Here is a 17,673-nt window from a genome sequence, read left to right as displayed (position 1 = left end):
AGAGTTAAGGTTTCAAGTCTGGTGACTTTTTATCAAAACTCTCTCTTAATAAGAGCTAAGAGTAAGAGAATGGGTGAGCTGTACTGCAAGTAACCCTTGTAACGTGATAATATTCTTAAGAGTTGGTGAGAATGTGTGACAGTGCTAAAAGCAACCTGTGTCTAACTGGACTGGATGTGGGTTGGATAAAAACATGGAAGGATGGGATCAAGGTCTAAAGTTGTAGAACCTGATGTTGAGTTCAAGAAGTTGCAGGGTCACCAAGCAGAAAATGAAATGTTGTTCTTCCAGTTTGTGCTGAGGCTCGCTCCAGGTCTGATGTAGAATTACTGGATTTGAGACATGAACACTGCTTGCTTTCTTCAGATCTGTCATCTGCTGAATTTTGCCAGCAACTTTTGTTTTTGCTTTGGATCTCCAGTTCTTTGTTTTAAATTACCATAACAGTTTGTTGCAAGTAATTGGAGACTTTGTTCTGCTGTACTAATGTAGGAAATGTTTTGCATTGTTTGAATCTCTCATCTTGGCTATTTTCACAAGCAGGGTGACTCTTTGAAAAGTATGGAAAATTCACTTGCTTCCTGTAGAGGCAGTTGGCAGACTTAGGTTGGAGACCCGTGTACATGTGCAGGGGTAATACTCGAATCGGACTACTTTACAGTAATGTTGTACTATGTTTTCTGTATCTTCTGTAACCAGTATAGTTAATTGGTAGAGATCTGGAGCAAAGAGGACAATTCCGGTTCTCAATAATTGACTGACTTCTGATTAAGTGAGGTGGTATGGACGGTTGTGGTGAATGCAAGGCTTTACACGTGTGAACACGTTTTTATGTCTTGGCACCAGGTAGCATTTTCCAGGAATGTCAGCTTCAACTCGCCTGCATGATGAGGACCTGCGGACAGCTTGGTTAGGAAGCTTGTACAAGATAAAATCCAGTGTAATAGCCTCTGTTAACATCCTGGCCACAAGTCCATTGTTTGTCGATCATCCAATCCACTTACTTGAGTATATAGCTGCTATCACTTTGAGCCCATTAGGCGTAGATGTGAATCTGCAGGCTGTTTGTCACCAGTGTGGCCCTCGTTTTGGACCTGACTGGCTCTCCCTTGGGGTTCAGAACTCAATGCATTGTGTGACTTGAGCTTGACTCAGCTTTGCCTATCAAAGCTAGACTGACAAAAGTATGAATATCATTTGACCCTTGTTATTGTTGTCCATTTGAACTGTGTTCAAACTGAAGTAAGCACACAGCAAGGCTACCAGTTACTAATCTGAATCTGTGACAACTTGCCATTGTACTGTGCAAAGCCCATTGTTCAAGGAGGTGAATAAAGAGCATTAGATTCCCTTGTGAGACCCCTACCAATGCGGTATGTTCTGTGATATTGCTACAGAATTGTTTTGTTTGTCGCCACCACTATTATCCTTCCTCTGGTTCATTGTTGATTATGGGTACATAATATGGAGTTGGAACTCTCCAAAGCCGCACAACTTGAAACTTAGGACCAAATTTTCCCTTTATTTTTCCCTAATTTCCCTGACTTCTGAAGATGAATGGACACAGATGCGATGGCAATCATTTGCAGCTTGTGTATTGCATCTTAACACTGTACACACCCTACTTCATTTTGCCATAATGTCAAAGGAATGACAGTTCAGCCCATTAGTTAAGAATGCTGCCCAGAGGTCTGTCTCCATGCCCCTTTTCTGATTTTCCATTTTACCCAACAATATAGTATAAACAATCTTTGTTGCAAAGATTAGGAGAAGGAGTAGGCCATTCAGACCATGGAGCCTGCAATGCCACCCTATAAGATTGTGACTGATTTGATTATAGCCTCAATTCCATATTCGTGTCTATATTCTACAACCCTTGACTTTTGGGGACTCACCCTGGTGAACCTCCATTGCAGCCTGTCATGGTATGTCATTCCTTGGGTAAGAAGAAATGATCCCTTTGTTCCAGCTTTGGTCTCACATTTGGAGGAAGATTCTGTTCTAAGCCCTTTGCAACTAATTCCTTAATAGTCAAGACACAGGAAGTAGCAGTGTCATCTCCCTATTCATGTAAGTGCTTCTCTTGTGATTAAAAAATCTCATTACAAATACAAACATGTATTGATCCTTCTGTGAATTTATATGTTGAATTTGGGAGAGGCAGAGTTCAAAAACCTCTGGCTTATTAGAATATATTGTTTTAGATTGAAATGGAAAACAGTCTTCATATAAAGGAGAGGAAATGAAAATTAAATGATAGATAAGATGAGATTTAACAAAAATGAGAGAACGGTTAAAGGAACCTCATAGCCTGGCACATCCCCCAATTCATTGGCCCCTGTTTTGATTGTAACAATGAAGCTGTGGAGGATGTGCCAAGAGCAGCACCAGACACACTGAGAAGTGAGGTGAAGATGCCTGCCCTTGTTATCAAACCTGCATTTGACTGAGTGTGGCACCAAGAAGCCTTACCAAAACACCAGTCAATGGGAATCAGAGGACAAACTCTCTGGATGTGAGTTTGTTCGCTGAGCTGGAAGGTTAGTTTTCAGACGTTTCGTCACCAACCTAGGTAACATCATCAGTGAGCCTCCAACGAAGCGCTGGTGTTATGTCCCACTTCCTATTTATCTGTTTAGGTTTCCTTGGGTTGCTGATGTCATTTCCTGTATTGGTGATGTCATTTCCCGTTCTTTTTCTCAGAGGGTGGTAGTTTGGCTCCAAATCAATGTGTTTGGTGATGGAGTTCCGGTTGGAATGCCATGCTTCTAGGAATTCTCGTGCGTGTCTCTGTTTGGTTGTGTTGTCCCATAACCACTCTCCCCTACATCAAAGACATTTCCGAAATGACTGCCAGACTACTCAGACCTCTTGGCATCAGGGTAGCCCACAAACCCACCAACACACTAAAACAGCAGCTAATGAACTTAAAAGACCCTATACAGACAACAAATAAAACAAACGTCATCTACAAAATACCTTGCAAGAACTGTGACAAACACTACATTGGACAAACAGACAGAAAGCTAGCCACCAGGATACATGAACATCAACTAGCCACAAAACGACATGACCCACTATCACTCGTATCCTTACATACAGGTGAGGAAGGACACCGCTTTGATTGGGACAACACATCCATCCTAGGACAAACCGAACAGAGACACGCACGAGAATTCCTAGAAGCATGGCATTCCAACTGGAACTCCATCAACAAACACATTGATTTGGAGCCAATCTACCACCCTCTGAGAAAAAGAACGGGAAATGACATCAGCAACCCAAGGAAACCTAAACAGATAAATAGAAAGTGGGACATAACACCAGCGCTGCTTCGGAGGCTCACTGATGATGTTACCTAGAATGGTGACGAAACGTCTGAAAACTAACTTTCCAGCTCAGCAAGCAAACTCACATCCAGAACCTCAGCCTGAGCTACAAATCTTCTCAAAACTCGCTAATAAACTCTCTGTTGGTTAGAGTTCTACCTGGTGCACAGGAATATGGTTGTGGTTGTAGCTTAGTCATCTTGGGTCCAGGACATAGAATCCCTACAGTATGGAAGCAGGCTATTTGGCCCATCAAGTCCACACTGACCCTCTGAAGAGCATCCCAGAGCTACCCTCCAACCCTATCTCTGTAATCCTGCATTTCTTGTCGATGGAGCCAGCATATCCCTGGATACTATGGGGAAATTAGTATGGCTAATCCACTTATTCTCTGTACAAGATGCTCACTTGCATTAGTATCCTCAGCCTAGCCACCTTCAGCTGCTGTGGTTGGTTTGCTCACTGAGCTGGTTCATTAGTTTGCAGACATGTCATTGCCCTGCTGGGTAACATCATCAGTGCAGCCTTTGATGAAGCGTTGTTGTATTTCCCTGCAATCACGTTCAGCTCTGAGGTCCATTGGAGGTTATTAACTCATTTTAAAAAAAACAAAGATAAACCAGAAATGAGGCGATCAACTCCAATGGACCTCGGAGTTTAAATAGCAAGTAGGAAATACAACAACGTGTCATTGGAGGCTGCACTGATGATGTTACCCAGGTGGGTAATGAAACGTCTGTGAACTAATGAATCACCTCAGCGCACAAACCAGCCACAACATGAGCTACAAATCTACTCTAAGAATATTAGACATCTTTAGCTGCTTCAATGGCCTTCCTTTCATTATAAGGTTAGAAATAGGAATGTTTGACTGCACAGAGTTCAGTGTTTGTGACTCTTTGGATACTGAAGCAGCCCATGTCCACATACAGCAAGATGTGCACAAATGGACTGAAATGGTTCAAGAAGGTAACTCACCACTGCCTTCTCGAGGGCCGTTAGGAATGGACAATAAAACTGACTGACTTAGTCTAGAAGCCCACGTTATAAATAAAGTATAAAAATTTGTGATTTGTAATAATGGCAACAACAGTTGGCCTTTAACAGTTTTATTTTGTTTCAGGAGGTGTTAGGGAGTAACTGAGTAATCCAAGAGTGGAATTCCATGCTTAAAAGTAGACTTATCCCCCCGGTTTATCTAAGTCAGTGTTTGTAACTCCCTTTCCAAAGTGAAAGAAAAGAAACAGTGAATGTACGGACAAATAAAACGAAGAGAAACGTTTCAATTTTTACGATTACTGTCTTTGTGAACTTTGTCGCCTTTTCCGGGGATTGTGTGCGAGTTACTTGTTAGCATTGGAAATGAAAGCAATGCTTACTTGCAATGCTAGGAGTTGGCTGCTGGATTTTGTCCATGCGTCTAATTGAAGACATTTTATGAAGCCTGTAATCGAAAGAACTGCGGATGCTGTGAATCAGAAACAAAAATCAAAATTGCTGGAAAAGCTCAGCAGGTCTGCCAGCATCTGTAGTGAGAAATCAGCTAACGTTTCTGCTCTGAGGGAGTGTCACTGGACCTGAAATGTTAACACTAATTTCTCTCCCCAAATGCTGCCAGACCTGGTCAGCTTTTCCAGCAATTTCTGTTTTTATTGCTTCTGAAGCCTGTGATAGTTTGTACCCATTAGTTACAAGTTTGCAAGTTAATCTGGTTTAATCTTATAGAATTAATGAGGATTATATTGATTAGTTGGTGTGTTGACTGACTGTATCCTTCTGAGAAATAAAGATCATTCATAAGTCATCCACGTTCCTACCAAAGACATGAGTAGGAAGAGAATGAGATCCTGAAGGCAGATTTTGGGGAGTTAAGGAAGGAAACTTAAAAGCAGGACCTTGATGAGAAATCACTAGTTTGCTCCCAGTGCCACAAGTTAAGGACAAGAGGATAGATTATTTGAATAGTTGGGTGAAGAACTGGTGTAGCAGGAAGGGCATCAGATTTCTGGAGAGGTGGGACCTATACAAACTAGATGAGTTGCACGTTAATGGGACTGGGACTGATACCCTTGATGGGAGATTTGATAGTGATGATGAGGTGGGTTTAAACTAGGCATCAGGGAGCAGGGCCCTAAAGGGGTATAACCCTAATAGGAAGGAAATAAAGTTAGTAACAAGAAGTCTAAAAGATTGAGAGTAGAAGACATGAGAAACAAAGCTGAGCGTAGAGTATGCTTCCAAAGCCAATTGATGTCAAAAATACAAAGTTAGAGGCATTCTACCTGAATGCCCGCCACATTTGCAAAAAACAAGTAGGTATTCTGAAGGTGCAACTGGAGATATGTGGGTATGATCTAATTGCTATTACAGAAAGTTGGTTGCGTAGTGACCAAGACTGCGAACTGAATATTCAAAGATATTTGACGTTTTGATAGATCGAAGGAAACGGAAGCTGAGTTGTGCTGATAATAGGAAATGGGATCCATACATTAGTAGGACATAACTCTAATCAGAAAAACAATGAGGAGTCTTCTTGGGTAAAGCTGAGAAAGGGGTAGCAGATATTGATTGGAGTTATAATAGGCCACCTAATGGTAGTGTGTGACATGATACTAGTCAGGAGATTAAGCACCGATGAACACGAGCAACACAGTAAGTCATAGCATTTTACACTGCAAAAGAAGGTCATTCAACCCATCGTGTCTGTACCAGCTCATGAAAAAGCTACCTAGCTGGTCCCACTCTAGTTCCTTCTCGTAGCTGTCTAACTTCAATTTTCACACGAATCCAGCTCTCTCCTGAAACCACCTATGAAATCCACCTACACCATTCTTCCGGACAGTGAGTTCCAAATCCTAACCACTCTCCATGTAAGGAGGTTTCTCCTCATCTCACACCTACCTATCTTGCTGACAATCTTGAAATTTTGACCCCTAGTTGCTGACATACCAGCTAATGAAAACAAAATATCCTGTTTACCCTGTCAAAATTGTTCGTAGTTTTGACACCTTAATAAGGCCACTTCTTAATCTTCTCTGCTCCAAAGAGAATAAACCCAATCTCTTTAATCTTTCCTTGTATCTAATATCCTTCGTCCTTGATATCATTCTAGTAAATCTCCTGTGAACTCTCTCCAGGGCTTTAACATCCTACCTTCAATAACCAGAGTTAGAGATGGTTTTCTGGAAAAAATATTTTGAGCCAAGTAAAGGGTATGCTACTTCAGATCCAGTGTTATGTAATTTTTTTAAAAAAAAATGCATTTATTAGCAATCTCGTAGTAAAATAACCTTTAGGATGACAGAACTTTACGCTACTTTTAACCCGTAAAATCATTCATTTGAACAAGTGTTACATTTGAATAAGGGAATTTATGATTGCATAAAGCACCAATTGACTGAAGTGGAATGGGAAAATACATTAAGTGAACAGAGACAATGCAGAGGAGGTCAACCACCGCTAATGAAGCTAAACGATAACTGTGGAATATTCTTAATGGTGTTGGTTGTGTGGATAAATTTCCTATTTGTGATTTGAAAGTATCTGGCCAAGTAGATAATGGCACACCGCAAACTTGGCAATTGCATTGATAGTGGCCTTTTTGTATCAGCATCTACCCTGAGTCAATGGCCATGCACAAACTCCAGTGGAAACAGGGTATCTCTACAAAACTCCTGTATTACGAATGCTCCACAAAATTATCATTTAGCTCTGTGAGCCACAGTTGATCTTTTCTTGAGGTTTTGCAATTTGGGAGAATATCATTGCTGTGAATCATATATAATTTCCTTAAAGGTTATCCATTGCCTATGTACAGTGGTTTTCAAGTGTTGTGGGTTGTTTTTGATGTTGGTGCCTGCTTGTGGTCTTGTGGCACAGTAAGTAATGTTGCCACCTCTGAACTGGGAGGCTCATGTTTAAGTTCCACCTGCTCCTGAGGTGTACAATAACATCTCTGAAAAGGTTGATTAGATTAGTGCCTGTTGCCAAACTGTTGTAACTGCTGCTGGTCATGGTGGTACTACTCATCATGGATGTCATTCATTGCAGCTCTTCACTCCCATGTGAGAAAGATGTTTGGGGCTTTCATATCGAACTGGCAGGTGCTCTGCTTTCAGGGGTTTTGCTGGTGTAACCTGAAGGCCTGAACATGGCTTTCCCAGGTGTGTAAAGCAGAACCACTGATGTGGGAGAATAGACGCTTCACCTTTGTGTCTGGGTTTACTTCTGTTTGTGAGAGAAGAATAGGTCCTGTATAAAATTTCAGTACAGATTAATTGGAGTCGGCCAATCTCTGTTAACTCTGTTTGCAAGCTGTTTTCAGCCTGAGACTGTAGCACTACCTTTCTTCACTTACACTCAGCATGCTTTCCTTACCAATTGCAAAGGCAAGGTAATGCTGCGATTATCATAATTTTACTGATAACTCAAAACTTAGCAATGAAAGATTAATTTTATGACTGATGAATCAATCAACCTCTACCTTCTAATAGGAGCAGAAACAGGACATACTTTTACTGTAGGAAAGCTCACCCAGTCATAACAGCCTATTGATGTCCAGCTGTTTTGAAGTTCTGATTTATTTATCTTATTCTGTTGCATTCTCTTTCGCTTAGTTTGTGATATGTTTGCATGTTAAACAATTCATATTTCAAATGAGAATAGTTGAGGGTTGTGCTGATTATTGCAATATACAGTATAAAACCAGTGCCCTTTGCTGTATTTGTGCTTGACTATGAAAGCACAGAGAGGAGGAATGCAAACTTGGACATCTATTTAATCTGGTGAGAGATGAGGATAGAGTCTGGGAAATTGGTAAATGGTAAATTGTGTAACTGGAGGTGGGGAATTGAAAGTCAAGGATCTTCGCGTGACAGCATTAAAGGGTATATGTTTTTAGGAGATTTCTAAATAAACCTGTTGTGACATGTTATGACAGTGCTGGAGCAAGTATTCGTCCCTGTGTTTCTTGAGTGACGCTACCTTGCGTGCTTCCACCACCATCTCTGGCAGCGTGTTCCAGGTACATTGTGAAAAACGTGGCTCACGTATCTTTTAAATACCCCCATTCCTGCACCTTGAACCTGTGTCCCCTAGTAATTGACCCCTCTATCCTGAGGAAAAGCTTCCTACTTTCCACTCTATCTGTGCCGTTCACAAGCTTATAAACTTCAATCAGATGGCGCCTCAACCTCCTGTGTTCCAACGAAAACAAACCCAGTCTATCCAACCTTTCTTCTGAGCTAAAATTTCCCATACCAGGCAGCAACATGGTAAACCTTTTATGTACCCTCTCCAAAGTATCCACATCCTTCTGGTAGTTTGGTGACCAGAACTGTGTACACTATTCCAAGTGTGGCCTAATTGAAGTACTGTAAAGCTATGACGTAACCTGCTGTCCTTGTACGCAATGCCCCTTCCAGTGATGGCAAGCATGCCATAGGCCTTTTTAAATTACCTTGTGTACCTGTGCTGCTACCTTCACTGATCCGTGAACCTGCACACCCAGATCCCTCTGCATATCAGTACTACTAAGAGTTCTGCCATTCACTGTATAATTTACAAAATGCATCACCTCACATTTGTTCGGATTAAACTCCAACTGCCGTTTTTCTGCCCGTGCCTCTAAGTGATCTATATCATGCTGTATCCTCTGAAAACCCTCCTCACTATCTGCAACTTCACCAAACTTTGTGTCGTGTGCAAACTTAATTAATTAGACCGGCTACATTTTCCTCCAAATCATTTATCTAGTCCACAAACATTAGAGGACCCAGCAGTAATTTCTTGGGAACACCACAGGTCAGACCCCTCCACTGCGAATAGCATCCTTTCGTTGCTACCCCCTGTCACCTATGACTAAGCCAGTTCTCTCTACATTTTCCCAGCTTGCCCTGATACGATGTGACTTCACCTTATGTACCAGTCTGCCATGAGGGACCTTTGCTGAAGTCAGTGTAGACATCAACCACTTTTCTCTCATCAATCATCTTCATCTCTTCCTCGAAAAACTCAATCAAGTGAGTGAAGCATGACCACCTCTGCACAAAACCATGCTGTCTATCGCTAATAAGTCCATTTGCTTCTAAATGCTAATAGATCTTCTCCCTGAGAATCTTTTCCAATAATTTCCCTAACTCTTGAGAGGCTCACAGGCCTGTAATTTCCTCGATTATCCATGCTACCCTTTTTATACAATGGGACAACATTAGCTCTTCTCCAAAGCTCTGGAACCTCACCTCTGGCTAAAGAGTATACAAAGATGTCTGTCAGTGCTCCAGCAATTTATTCTCTTGGCTCCCTCAATATTCTGGGATAGATCCCATTAGGATGTGGGGACTTACCTACCTTAATACATTTCAAGATAGATAACACCACTTCCTTTTTAATAGCAATTTGGCTTAGAAATTCAATTTTCCCTTCCCTGAGATCATCCTCCACCAATTCCATCTTTTTGAGTACGAACACAAAATATTCATTAGGGCCCCACCTATCTCTGCTGGCTCCGCACATAGATTTGCTCCTTTCTCCTTGAGTGGGCAATCCTTTCCCTGGCTATCCTTTTGCTCTTTATATTCAATATATAAAAAGTCTTGAGATTCTTATACCTATTTGCTGACAACTTTTCTGCCTCTGCCTTCAACACCATAATCCCAAACAAACTCATCTCTAAGCACTAAGACCTAGGTATCAACTCCCTGTTCTGTAACTGGATCTTTGACTTCCTGACCTGTAGACTGCAACTGGTAAAAATATGCAACATCTCCTTAACCATAATCCTTAACACTGGTGCCCCGCAAGGCTGCATACTCAGTCTCCTATTGTATTCCTTATACACTCAACTGTGACCGAATTCTGTCCCATCTCCATTTACAAGTTGTGCTGACAACACCGTTATTGCAGGTGGGATCTAAAACAAATGAGACAGAATACAGAAAAGAGATTGTATACTTAGTTGCATGGTGCAAAGACAACAATCTCTCCATCAATGTCAGCAAAACGAAGAAGCTGATCATTGGCAGGAAAGTGGAGCAGAGGGCATACCCCTGTCTGCATCAATGGTACTGAGGTGGGGATGGTCAAGCGTATCAAGTTTCTGAGAGTGATGATCACCAACAATCTGTCCTGGTTCACCCATGTCATTATGACTCTCTGTACTAGGTCCTCATGCTTCAATTCCTGCTTGTAAGCTGGGAGGAGGAGTATTGTGATCTGATTTTCCAAAATTTGGGCAGGGATAAAGTGGTAGGCATCTTTGGTTGTAAAGCAAGGGTTGAGAATGTTTGGATCTCTGGGACAGGAGAAGTATTGATTGTAATTTGGCACATTCTTGATGTTGGCTCGGTTGAAGTCACCAGATATGATGCACAAGCCCTTGCAGTATTCTGTGTCAAGACTGTTTTTGTAGCATTATATACTTAATCAAGTGCACTCTTCACTTCCACAAGGGGTGGAATGCAGATCACTGTTGGGATAGTGGAGGTGAATGTGCGCAGCAGGTAGCAGGGTCAGCACTTTACTGTAAGATACTCTAAGGCCCAGGGAAACTGTAACTCACCAGGCCTCCACGCCTGAGCGCCAGGAGGGGTTGATTAGGAAGCGGACCCCCATTGCCCCTTGCCTTGCCTGGCCTGAGTACACGGAGTTTTCCATTTCAATGCGCTGAGAAGCCCTCAGGGTGTAAGGCACAGTCCAGTGTGGCAGGCACAAGCCATTTCTGTAAAACAGAGTCGTCTCTGCATTTGCTTTAGAGGGTGAATCTAGCTTTAATTGCTCTCAAGTGGTGGCCTTCATGAATCCATTCAAGGTCCATTTGATTTAGGTACCTCCTGATCGCTGCATTTTTATTTTCAGCTACTTTTATAATAAATTCCTTTGCTACTACTTTGGTGTTGTGGAAACGAGGTTTAGTGAAGTAAGTGAATCTACAAATCATTTTGAATGTGGCTGGAGAGGCAGTTGAAATATCAGGGAGTGAAAATCTTTAGTCTCAAAGTAAGAGATTGTTCACACTGAGTGAGGAAAAATTTCTTCAGTCGGAGAGTTGTGAAAGTTTGGAATTATCCAACATGGAGAATGTGCATGTACAGCCATTGACAATATTCAGGGTTGAGATCAATAGATATATGGGTCCTGAGAGAATTAGATTGTCACAAAACTTTATTTCTGGTAACTGGGGGAGAGCTGGGAGGGCTATTAATAAACAGAGATAGCAGTTGCTTCTTTCAAAGCTTTTAAAGGTATCTGAGAGGTATGAAGTCACACCAGAATGACCTAACTAACCCTTATAGTTAACATTAAAAGCTCTCAAACTGCAGCAAACGAAAGAACATCTGGTGTAGATTTTAAAGACTTCAAATGCAATTAGTAGCATAGTTTACAGATGGAATGCTTTTAGGTTTTGACAAATTCCTTTCTGAATATAGTTGTGTAGCAAAAAGCTTATTTTACTGAATTCCACAATTAAAAAGCTTTCCCTATTCTTGAGAATTATTTTTGTGTTGGGGGCAGCTAAGGGATAGTCTTATTATTGATGGACTAGTGACCCAGAAACCTCAGTAATGTCCTGGTACCTAGGTTTGATTCTCACTATGGCGAAGGATGGAATTTGAATTCAATAATAATTTAGGATTAAGATTAATCATTGTGAGAAAAGCTCATTTGTTTCACTTGTATCCTTTAGCAAAGGAAAATGTCCACCTGATTTACTTTTGCGTGACCCCAGACCATATCAAAGTGAATGTTTACTATACGTTGTAAGGGCCTAGTAAGCCTCTCAATGTTTATAAAACCACTTCTTAAAAAAAATCTGAAAAAAGGGAATGAAACTGGATGGACCGCCTGGCATGGAATGCATCTAGAACTGCAGCAAATTCAACCCTGCAAAATCCTCCTTAGCAAAATCTGGGGACCAGTGCCAAAATTGGGAGAGCTGCCTCATTAGACTATTCAAGCCTGACTTGTATTCTCAGAATCATGTGCTAGGCAAACAAGATCCCTGTTCCTGGGATAATACGTTCCTCCAGTAGACAGACCCAGTAAAGGTGGCAATACAGTTGTACACGGTCTGGAGGAAGCTTCCCTTGGAAGTCCTAAAAATCGACTCTAAACAGCAGATCAAACATTGGCAAGGAAATCTCCTGGTGATCAGCACATCGCCCCACTCTTGACTGATGAATACACATTCCTCTGTTATATTTCACTGAGGATAGCTGGGGTTCAGAATTTACTGTATGTAGGGCAGTTCAAAGTCTATTACCAAGAGTGTTCTGGTAGCGACGAAGGATAGATGGAGATCAAGTTTGAAAGTAAGCTGGATGTGACTGTGCGCATCTACTACCTAGTAGTAAAAATCAGTGTAGGGGATGACACAACTACTTTAGAGCTCAAAACATAGCTTGTAGCACAGAGGACAGGAACTGAAGGATGCAGATCTTCACTGTCCACAATCTTTAATCTTTTTTGTTCACGCAAGATTTCAAAATTAAAATTCTTTAAATGAATGCTTTTTTTAAAAAAAATCTGTTCAATGATGTTATTACATACCTCTAGAGCAGGTGGAATTTGAATCATGGCCTCCCAGTCCAGAACTAGGGACGCTACCACTGCACCACAAGAGGGCAAGAACAGCTTGTTCCTGAATGATTGTAATGTGTTCGGAGGTGTAATGAGTTCTTCCTTTTTGTAAATGAACTTGTGCTGGAAATGCCAGTGTTCTGTGATAATGTAACATTTTAGGGTAGACTCAGTTCCAAAGGAATGTTAGATTTCACAGTTTGAAGGTTATATGCCCCCTGCCCAGAGATAATTTGGGCTAGTTACATGGTTTTTAGTAGGTCATTCAAGACAGTTCAAGGGTCATTGAAAAGAAGTTCAAAGGGACAATGAGATGAAAAGTCAGTGAGTATTGTGAGGGGGGATGGAAAAAGAGAAGGAAACTCCATGTTAGCATGCTTTTAACTATGCTGTGGGGAAGACAATTGAACTACATGCATTCTATATCTGGGACTCAGTTCAGTACAGTTGGATATTTATGTGTTGTTAGAACTCCAGGAAGATTTAAGATTTAGTGTTCGAATTGAGACTCCAGAAAAGCTGTGGCAGCTTGGAAGTAATGATGTGCTTCTAAAGGTTCAGTATAACTAGGCGTTGGAGTTGAAAAACCCAGAAGTAGTATTTTCTTAATGCAACTGAGCAAGATTGGAGCTTGGTAGTAAAAGCAGAGATAGGACTGGGTCAGTGAAGTCAGTTTTTATTGAAGATCTCAAGTGCACTTATAAGTGAATACTGCGTGCAGTTTTGGAGTCCAGGGAGATTTAGCCCCAGGGAAATGACCAACCAGATTTGGAGATAGCAACAACTGTAGATGCTTGAGTCCAAGTCAGTAGGGTTTCAGCAACTGGTAGGTAGCAAGCCTGTTCCAAGGATGCCCACCTTGAAGAAATTGTCCTCCTGCCTCCAAAAATCAGTGGATCTCTCTTCCACCCTGAAGCTCTTCGACCATGTGCTGAAACAAATCTGTTTCTGCAGCCACGTCTGCTTCGTCAGTACCTGTCTAAGCAGCTGGAACATCCCCCATGTACTCCAAACAGCATTCAGGCCATCCCAATTTAGCCTGAATCACGACAGTATATTCGGAGACTCCAGAAACTGTTTTCTGAGAATTCTCAGCTCGCACGCTTGCACTGCAGTTAGCCCTACCCAAGCTCGGAGCCTCTTTCCCAGATTTGTAAAGGACCTCTACTGGTTTTTTTTATTCTATACAGAATCCACACCCTCAACAAATGCTTTTTCTCTGCCCTGTCAGTCATTAAGGATCATTAGTACACCAAGTGTGCTTGTGCTTACCTCCAAACACAGACCTCCTTCACTACTATAGACCCCATTCCTATCCACAGCCGCCGCTTTCATTCGCTTGGTGCCATTAACCACACTGTTGCCTTGGCCACTCCCACAAAATAAAGAAAAGCCCAGTCCTGATGAAGGGGATAAACCCAAAATATCGACTTTCCTGCTCCTCTGCTGCTGTTCCTCTAGCCCCACACTGTATTGAACCAGAATGCGAAGATTCGTCAAGGCAGTCTGCCATCCAGCAGGGTCTTTGAAGGGCAGATCATTGAAAGTATAGAATTGTAATTGCTTATGAAGTTTAATGAGATTTGACAACCCTCCATATCGTTAACATCTGAACATTTTGTTGAGAAAACTCTCGGATCTGCTGTCTTCACATTTGATTTGATGTGAGGCGTGAGTGTTCTGGTGTTAGCATGATATTCTCCAGTGTAGATTATATTACTATTGTATCATTGTTGAGTAAAGTTTATTGCTATTGATTCAAAACTGGAATAGTGAAGCTTTGTTCTCCTGGTAGTCCCTTGGATCTTGCACTGGGTGATGGCAGATGTGTAGAGCATCAAGATAAATGAACCAACTTTGATATTGTTTTATCTTTGTCAGATTGGTTACTGAATTTTAGCCAGTTTTATTCAGTATTCGGGTAGATCCTTTACTAATTGGCTCCAAATGGATGGTTTTTGACTGTGAACAATCTAGAAAGCAGCAGTTACATACCTGTCTAACATATCTTAGAGCAGGTTGTTTGCTTAAAAAAAATTAGGCTCCAAAATAAATGAGCTCTGAATCCGTAGAGATGGTAACATTTGTGTGGTAACATAACGTGCTTATTACTGTTACTTGGAAATTACATTGTATTAATTAATCAAAAAGAATCTGATCTTAACTAATGTGGGTTATCGAAAGCATCCCCTCAAATAATAACTTGCCTGTCTTTGGAAAGATTGAAGTCATACATGAAGTACTGGTTTCAAGTGTTTTTCATTCCCTGGAGATGTGTATCTCTGACAAGGCCAGCGATTATTGCCCAACCCTCTTTATTCTTAAAAAGAAGGTGGCGGGCTGCTGACTTGAACAGCTTCAGCCTGTGTAGTTTAGGCACCCAGTGCTGGTAGGAAGGGTGCTTTAGAATTTTGACTCAGTCCCAAAGATATAGTTCCAATTTTTCACAGATGGGATGAAGGCATTGCTGGCCAGTCCAGCGTTTATTGACTGACCCTAATTATTTGAATCAACAATACTCCTGTGGGTATGGCGTCTCGTAGGCCAAACTAGGAAACTGTCATCTTTACCTTCCCTAAAGGACGTTACGGAACCAGATGGTTTTTTTCCGACAATAGATTCATGGCCATTATTAGACTTCTAATTCCAGATTTTTATTGAATTCAAATTCCACCATCTGTCATGACAGGATTTGAACCTGGGTACCCAGAACATTACCCAGGTCTCTGGGTCAACAGTCCAGCAATAATAGCACTTGGCCACACTGTACTCTGCAGGCAATCTGAAGCTGGCAATAGTCCCATGAGCCTGTTTTCTTCCAAAGCGTGATATGGGTCTGGGTTTCAGAGATGCTGTAAATGAACACAAGGTTAAGCTGCCATGTTAGAATATTGTGAAAGGTAACATAGGGCAGTATAAAGACCATATAAGGGAGCAACTGATACTGCTGAACAAATCTGCGACCAAGCCTGAATGTGTAACAGCAGGATGACCATTTAGCAGTGATAATTCCTGTGAATTGGTGACACTGACCAGGGAAGAATGTTGAAGAGTGGTGGTTATAAATGGGGACCAGATTTAACTGGTTAACTTTTTTTAAAGTTATATTGATCATTGGGATCGAGAAATAAAACTTGTTGACGGGGAGAAGTTAATTATGAAAAGCACTATTAACAAGATAATGACTAGATATAGTTAAATTTTTAGGGAGCAGAAGACTGATTTCATAAAATCATAGGATCCCTACAATGTGGGAACAACCTTTGGGTCTAGAGTCCACACCGACCATCCGAAGAACATCTCACCCAGACCCATAACCTATCCTATCCTGTAACCCTGAATTTCTCATGGCTAATCCATCTAACCCAGACATCCCTGAAGACTGTGGGCTATTAGCAGAGCCCATCCACTGGACTGTGGGAAGAAACTGGACCACCCCAGAGAAAATTCACACAAATACTGGGAAAATTTGCAAACTCTACATGTCCAGTTTCACCCTCGGAAGATTGTCTCTGGGTCCCTGGTACCATGAGGCAGCAGCGCTCACCACTGTGCCACCGTGCTTCCCGATGGAAAAATGCGTCTGAAGAGGACTAGATTTGATCCTGCTGTCGTCTTCAAACTACTTTTCAGTATGCTTTCAAGGTTAAATTCTGTGATTATCATGAAGTCTTTACCCTAAACTTTAGGCAAACAGAATATATAGTGCCATTATTCCAGAACCATGAAACTGTAGTGGAAAGTGCCAATTGTCATACTGTGTAAAACTTCCATATCTCTTTGTATCTTCCTTTATGCCCTTTTTACAACTTGCTCTCCTTACTGTCTTCATGTCATCTGTAAATTTAGCAATCATACTTTGTGCCTCATCCAGTAATTTGTATGAATTGTAAAAATTTCAGGTCCCACCATTATTACACTTTGTTCAGAGACTTTCTCTTTAATTATATGACAAGTGAGTTCCTGATCCCTAGCATTTTTCAGTATCTTTCATTTCAGTGAAAGTCTGTACATTTGCTCAGCTTCACCTCAGATAAAGTTTGCCTTCTATTTTGAAATGTGGGAGGTTCTGTCAATGCCACTTGCTGACTTTCGGAAAAGCAACCATATCTGGTGTGAAATGTTTTGTTGCAGTTCTAAGAAATCAAGTGTTAAAACGTCACATAAGCAGAAGTACCACCAGTTCTGCAAGGCAGGGATCAGCACCGAGCAATAGACTTCTTTAAACCACAAAAGTGAATAAGGTTGCTGTCAATGTTAAATCAACATCCTGTGTTAGCACAGTCCAAAGATATGCAGTCTAGGTGGATTGGCCATGCTAAATTGCCCGTAGTGCCCAGGGATGTGCAGATTAAGTAGGTTATGGGGAATGGGTCTAGGTGGGATGCTCATAGGGTCAGCATGGAATTGTTGGGCCGAAGGGCCTGTTAACACACTGTAGTGATTCTCTGATCTATGATGTCATTGCATGCCACTGGATCAGGTGGGATTTGAACCAGCTATCCAGCAGTTCTCTTCTAGCAACATGATGTGATCAGATTTTTAATGATTTTCAGTGTTTCGTTTAAGCGATTTGAAATGTAAAATTCCAGATGTGCATGAAATAATACATTAATTAGCTTATGGGTTTTTTGATAATATCACTTCATAAAGATCACAGCAAACAGTGTGCATTATTTTTCAGGTAATGTGGCATGAAGCTGGATGAACACAGCAAGCCAAGCAGCATCAGAGGGGCAGGAAAGTTTGATGTTTTGGGTCGGGGTTC

At 41.4% G+C, this 17,673-nt stretch overlaps 1 protein-coding gene across 3 annotated transcripts in view; it reads left to right on the top strand.

The window, feature by feature from the left end:
- Positions 1–17,673, top strand: part of tbc1d2b (TBC1 domain family, member 2B) — a 137,995-nt gene that overhangs the window by 3,174 nt on the left and 117,148 nt on the right. The gene's annotated exons all lie outside the window — the stretch shown is intronic.

The sequence above is a fragment of the Stegostoma tigrinum genome, chromosome 36 (assembly GCF_030684315.1).
Source record: "Stegostoma tigrinum isolate sSteTig4 chromosome 36, sSteTig4.hap1, whole genome shotgun sequence".
NCBI lineage: Eukaryota > Metazoa > Chordata > Chondrichthyes > Orectolobiformes > Stegostomatidae > Stegostoma > Stegostoma tigrinum.
Note: the sequence above shows the minus strand (reverse complement) of the source record. Positions and strands in the feature narration are given on the sequence as shown.